The 6,694-nt window shown below is 39.7% G+C and overlaps 1 long non-coding RNA gene across 2 annotated transcripts; it reads right to left on the reverse strand.

The window, feature by feature from the left end:
• Positions 1–712: 712 nt before the first annotated feature.
• LOC109141417 (uncharacterized) lies at positions 713–6,372 on the reverse strand. Of its 2 annotated transcripts, none has more exons than XR_002042742.2 (3): positions 6,237–6,372; positions 1,950–2,020; positions 713–1,861 (listed from the first exon to the last, which is right to left on the reverse strand). It is a non-coding gene; the product is annotated as an uncharacterized LOC109141417 (long non-coding RNA). The 2 variants fall into 2 exon arrangements; XR_002042741.2 differs by lacking the exon at positions 6,237–6,372 and adding an exon at positions 5,816–5,983.
• Between the last annotated feature and the right edge of the window lie 322 nt (positions 6,373–6,694).

The following is a 6,694-nucleotide window of genomic DNA, read 5'->3' on the forward strand; positions in this document are numbered from 1 at the left end:
TGTGAAGACGTATCAAAGCAATGTTCTTGAACTCATCATCCTGCGTACCGTAATTAAATACCTATATCACATGATATGTCAGGTGACTCAACCAGCAGCAGCTGAGAGAAACTTCATTCCAAAAACCATTCAAATTGCCTTGTGTGGTGATTATCAGGCATAGTCCTGCTTGTTTAAGACACTTAAGGCAGGCAGTTTTGTTATTGGTTGATGGATGCGTGGTGTGTTCCACTTCGACAGGGCTTATTAGTAAGAGTAATGCCTGCTGTCTCGAGGCCACCTCTGGCCTCAGACTGATTGCATGTGTTGCTGTGTAGGATGTGCTGTTTTGCTTTGTTAGTCATAGTTAAAGAAAACAGCCAAGTGTGTCGAAGCCTGCTGATAGAAGTTTGAACACTTCGGCGACAAACAAGAGAAACATCTGTTGCCTCCGTTAAGATGAGATGACAAGGAAACAACATAAGAATTAATTAATATATCAATGTAAATTCATTGTTTTGTCATAAAAAAAATGTAACTTAATTATTAGCATTTTATTTCTAGGTTACACATTGTTCATCTTTTAAATTAAAGTAAAAATACACCTTTGGTCTTTATATTTTAATCTCAAAAATGCTGGAAACCAATGATAGGGTTTTTTTTTTTTTAGACCACACAAAGCCTGATAAATACGTCACAGATCTCTGAATAAGCCAGCCCATCTGGCCTTCTCTCTGTAATGGAAATCCCAGTGATTTATGTGATTTACATTTAATTCCTCCACGCTTGACGTTTGACTTCAGTCTTCTGTTTCAAACAGAAATTACAGTCAGAGGACAGTCAGGATACATCCAAATCGATGTGACCTTTTTAACTCCATGGAGATATACGCATAAATATATTCCCTGAATGAAGAGTCCCACTATGATGATGACTGTGATGATACATTTAGGCCAATAAATACGGTTTCCAGAGTAGTGTTGTCTCAATTCATGAAATGAAAACTTGAAATGATGATGGCAACATTTTAACATAATTGTATATTGTGGTATTCACCACAATGGTTTCAGCTCCAGCAGTTTCCTTGGCTGCCTTTTCCACAATTGACAGCGTGAACACATTTATGTGCTCAAAATAGCAAGGTTAAGTATGGAAGTATGCTGTGCGTCTAATAGTTTGCCAGAAAAGTTTATGGAAAGTATTTATAACTTATTTAATACAAAGGTCTTATTTATACACATTTGTTGACTTCCGTCATAGAAAACCTTGAATTTAATCCCAGTAAATATTCATCCATTCATCATTTAATACTGGAAACTGGTTTCTTGTGCACAGGGATTAGCGTGGGGTGGAACATGCTGGAACAGGGGGGGATGGATAATTGACTCAGTTTCAAGATCAAATAAATAGGAGTGAAGGAGTTAAATTAATGTCATTTTAAATTATTTGATCATACAAAGTATGAAGTATGAGGATCGCATGAGCACGGCATATAGCATTTATGTGGTTTTGTGCAATGCATTCATCAGGTTGATACCATCGAGCCAAAGCCATCATTCACTTGACAAATCATGTGATTCCACCTAAGTCAAATAACGATTAATTGCCAGAAACAAGTAGAAGGCGCCCTTGGTTTGCACCTGCGGCTCTTTACCAAATACAAATTAATTAACAAGCAAAATCAAATCCACACCATTAGTGCAACAGTTTAGTTGAGAGTGGAGCCACACTTGGCGCTTTCAGGTGTATGATTATGAGCGTCCTTCCATCAGTGCTCAGCCGCCTCTTCCAGCTACTGTACAAAGAGCTTGATTGGCAACAGGTGTGGCTCCTCATGCTCATGGGCTGCACCTGGCACTCTGCTCGGTCTCCGCCCAGCTCACTGCTCACAAACAGAGAGCCATAATCATAAGAAGAAAAGTCCATGTGTCTGTAATATTCATAACTCACTTTATGATCGACGTCCTCACCTGTGTGGATACAGTATCCATGCAGAAGACTTGGAATATTTTATATAACTCCACTCCTCGCTCGCTTAAGCCTGGTGGAATAGATTTCACATGGAATTTCATGAATTTGACATCAGCTTGAATTTCTTTAGGAATCATTTTCTCACACGATACACAATAAAATATGTGAGTGCTTCTTTGACGAACAGCTCAAGAAAATCACCAAGAAGAGCAATAAACCATTTCTGAATTATTGTTTACTGATGTTTTTTTTTTGGATGTTACAAATGTTACAAATTTATCTTAATGTGAAGAAAAAGTCACCAGTTTATTTTATTGATGACACAACGAGCACAAATCCTCCTCACAGGCCACTCGTACCTCTTCACTCTGCAAACTGGCAACAGTCTCCTGTAGATATTTCTTTCACAAACAAAACAAGACTAGTGCTATCTGTTGATTTTTCTATTTTTATATTCATAATATTCCAGACACGTACTATTATACGTACTGTTGTCCATCTAAATATTCAGCATGTATGTAAAGATTTATTGGCTGTTTCGATTCCAATTTTTTCTGAGCCAGGCATAAAAACGTGTTGCGGTATTTCTGCGTTTTTCACTCTGGAAATAAACTGAAAATATGCATTAAATCTGGTGGATGGAAGTGCATGTTGTTATATCTCACACACCTTTTGTATCTCTGCATATAGTCCTTCCTCCTTCAGCATTCAGCTTAGGCGAAGAGAAATGTTTGAACTGACCGAGAGGAGCTTCTTCCTGAAGCTCAGGCTTGACTAGATTATAGTATTTGCTGTTAGATTTATTTTGGACAGAAAACCTTGTCGTGTTTCTCAGCATGGTCAGCTCCTTTGAAAACAGATGAACTACACCATTGTGATGCAGCTTTGCAAAAAGGGGCTTTGGGGTTTGGTCACAGTGACGGATTAACCACAACAAGTCTCTGGGAGTTTCCATTCCAGTCCACTTGAAAAGTACCATAAAGCAAAACAATTAAAGAGATCTTAAAGCAACATTGCATAACCTTTTCATACATTTTTTAGGGGGAGCAGAGCCGGTGTCGCGTCAGAACTGGAGCTTGGCAAGCAGACAATGTAACCAGGCTCAGCAGCCTCTGTGGACATAATGACAGAGGCGAAGAGATTTGAGAGGAAGTTGACTCTCTAAGGAGAGAAAAGGAGAGAGTGACTGAATCTGCAGGACAAGAGTAAATCTGGGATTGACTTTTAGTCGTTGGTGAGAGCTTGGTGAAATAAAAGTCTTAAAGACAGACGCCGAGCTGGGCTGACTGCTGTTGGACTAGTAAGTAATATAGCTGGCTTGATCACAAGTGATATAATCATGACAAATACATACGTACAGCTGTACAACAGCAATGAAAATGATGTATCGCACCATAAAACTATGGTCACATTAACCAAAACTTGCTTCACGCTCATCCCTAAATAGGAACGTGTCCACTGTGGGTAATAAATACTGAGCAGAGCAATGACAAGAGACCAATTCTTAGTTTTTTTTGGTCTGGTAGCCTATTATTGTACATGATTGTACAAAATCACCCCCTTGTCCACTCATTTCCTACGTCCTATATAATTTCCCCCTCGAGTCGACCGCTCTCCTATATTTACCCAAAAGTGGCATCAGCCTGTATATAACATATAATCTAAACAATAGAGTCGGCTGTAGAGATGAATCACCTCTGCTCTGTTAATACTACTAACATTATCAGCATGTAGCTCGTCCTCTTCTTGCCCCTGCTCTCCACTGGAATCAGCCCGCCGCTCATCTAACTTCATTTGGCATTTTGACTGCACATGTTATCACTGCAGCTAGCAGGATTGTGAGTGGCATTGCAGAGTTATTTCTGAATAATAAATGTGTTAACTTCCCATCAGGATTGTCCTGATCTTTTCTGCTTAAACCTTTCACCTCTTCACTTGTTGTCCTCTATCCATTTGTTTATGTGTTTTTGACTTGAACGCAACTTTCTGTCTGGATTTTGATTATTTCCCACTCTGACCTCTGACATTACTTGGATGCATGGATCCACTTTGAAGGGTTGGGAGGAGGTGACAATGGTCACCACTTCATCCACCTGCCTTACAGTATAGGCTTCCTATTAACAATTTTTGGACTGTGTAACCTCCAGTCGGATGGACTGTTCCAACAAATGGGCGGCAGCCAGAACATTATTCACCCACACCTTTCCCCCTACATTGCCGGCGGCGGCCTTGTAGTTCACTAGTCGGTTCTGGCTGATCTGGCATTTATTTGAGGTTGTAGCACTGAAACTGTGTATGCTGCTTCTGTGGACTTTACAGGACACCAGCTCTGAATCTCATGCATTCATTGTGTATTGTAATAATATGACTTCTTTGTTGTCTATCGCCCTTGTAAAGCACTTTGTGACTTTGTCTGTGAAAAGCACTATACGAATAAATTCTGGGACAACATTTTTGGGAATGTTAGCAGAAAATAGCATGTTTTTGTTTTTGTCCTGGAGGTTCTGAGGTTACAGCCCAGGAGACACATCCCTGGATATTCCAGTCATAGAGGTTTCAGTAGGTCGTTTTCACAGAGGACATTTTGACATGTCAAAGTAGAAAAGGCACAGCGGTAAATACTGAAAATAATGATTGCTGAATTTAGCTGCTTTGGTTTGCCATTTTCGATAATTATCATCATCCACCCAGGTGACGAACAGAGCAATCATTTGTGCCCACTGCCATCAGACTGTACAACAGCATGAGACCACACACTATTATAATTCATTATATATTTAAGGCCTACCGTACTCTTACTATATCATATTTTAGGTTGTAGCTTCTGAACTATACTATATATTATGTTGTACTGTTTTATTATATCATATTTCTGTAATAATACAGACAAGTATAACAGGGATCATATTATATTATATTATATTCTGGTGTATGAAGTAATAGTAGATGGAGCCAGAGCCTTCAGATATCAGGCTTCTCTCCTGTGGAACCAGCTCACAGTTCTGGTTCGAGTCCAGTCGACTTAAAACGTTTCTTTTTGATAGAGCTCGGTGATTCCTGAACCGTCTCTTAGTTATGCTGCTATAGGCCTAGACTGGAAGTTATCTTCTTCTCTCCCTCTCCATCTGTACATATTCACGTCCCATCAATGCACGTTAACTAACTGAGCTTTTTCTGCTTTCTTGTCTACGCCTGGATCAGCAATTGGTCGAGCCAGTTTTATCACAGGGTACGTAGAGGTAAATAAGCATTCACACTCACATTCAAATACTATTATTATTATAGTTATTCCTGCTATTTGTCATATCGTCATTAATATTTATAGTTATAATTATAGTTATTATCATTGCGTCTGTACATCTCTCCTTCTCTAACTCAAACAATCAAACAGATGGTCGTACATCAATGACTTTGCTGCTGCTGTGACAATATTGCACATTATTAACACTGATTACTATATCTGTATACTGCTTACCTTTTTATACACAATTATCTATATTTTACTTTCTTCTGTTCAACACCTGAATTTCCCCTCTGGAGATCAATGAAGGCTTCTCTTGTCTTATCTAAGATATTACTGTACAGGCATCTGCAAATGTCTTAAAATACTTTTCACTTGCAGTGATTGAACATAAACTAACATTAAATATGTGTGTGCATATGTGCATTAGAGACGTCTATGCACAAGAGATACAGAGATCCACAGTGGTGATCATGCCGACATCATCAATTGTATTTAAAAACATTGGTTTTTCATGAGGGCAGTCAAACTCCCCGGGGGTTTTCAGGCCAGTCCTTGATCATGATTTCAACTGTGTGGCTTTAATGAAAGGTGACCAGCAGAGGGGTTAAAAATAGTCCTTACCCCGACTTGGCCGAGCACTTCATGAAAACAGGCCATCTGCGTCTAGAGCAGCCAAGTTCTTGATTATTTCAGCTTTCTCATTATCCAAAATGTCTTTGCAGAAGTCGATTCTGTGACACGTTCAATAGCTCTGAAGTTCTTTCTCCGATTCAGCCGCAGGCTTTTGTAACAGCCTGAACGAGGCAGTTAATCAGTCAGGATCTTCGTTGGTAAGCCACCCAGTTATCCAAAAAGACTCCACAAACAAGTGTTATGCCTAAATATTGGGATAGGTTTAACCCTCACCTTGTTTAAATACCTGGTTTGACACGAGTCCAGTTACTCTCAAAGGCTTCATGCCTTACAGTCTGCGACGGACATATGTTCTGCAAGGTAAAATTCACTCGACTGTGCAGTAAATAAAATAGAAACCTTATCTCACCGGGTTTACTCTTTAGATTCGTAACATCATTGTCAATTTTTTCGACATCTGTGCAAGAAACATCTCAACTCTTTTAATCCTTTTCCGCCGCATTTAGATTCTCATTCAGCTTTCCTGTTCGCAGCGGCACACTGTGCTATCATTACTGCTCCAGAAGCACTCTCTGCAAATGGTGCTGCGAGCTGTAAATGACCAGATGAGAGCCAAGACTATCGGAGCCAAAGTCCTCACCGCTCAGCAGCAGATGCAGCTGAGGCGTCGAATCCATGTTTAGATCTAATTGTCAGAGCAGCTGGGCTTTTAGAGAAAAAAAACATTGTGTGGGGAAAATGTGAATATCTCAAACTAGATCAAAAGGAACATTTCTTTGCAGCCTCTTCAAAAAGACGTCATGCCTGGAAGTTTTTTTCCCCTGTGGCACAGAGAGAGAGAGAGAGAAGTGACCGTCCCTCTGTTCA

Source organism: Larimichthys crocea, chromosome XXIII (genome assembly GCF_000972845.2).
Source record: "Larimichthys crocea isolate SSNF chromosome XXIII, L_crocea_2.0, whole genome shotgun sequence".
Classification (NCBI taxonomy): domain Eukaryota; kingdom Metazoa; phylum Chordata; class Actinopteri; family Sciaenidae; genus Larimichthys; species Larimichthys crocea.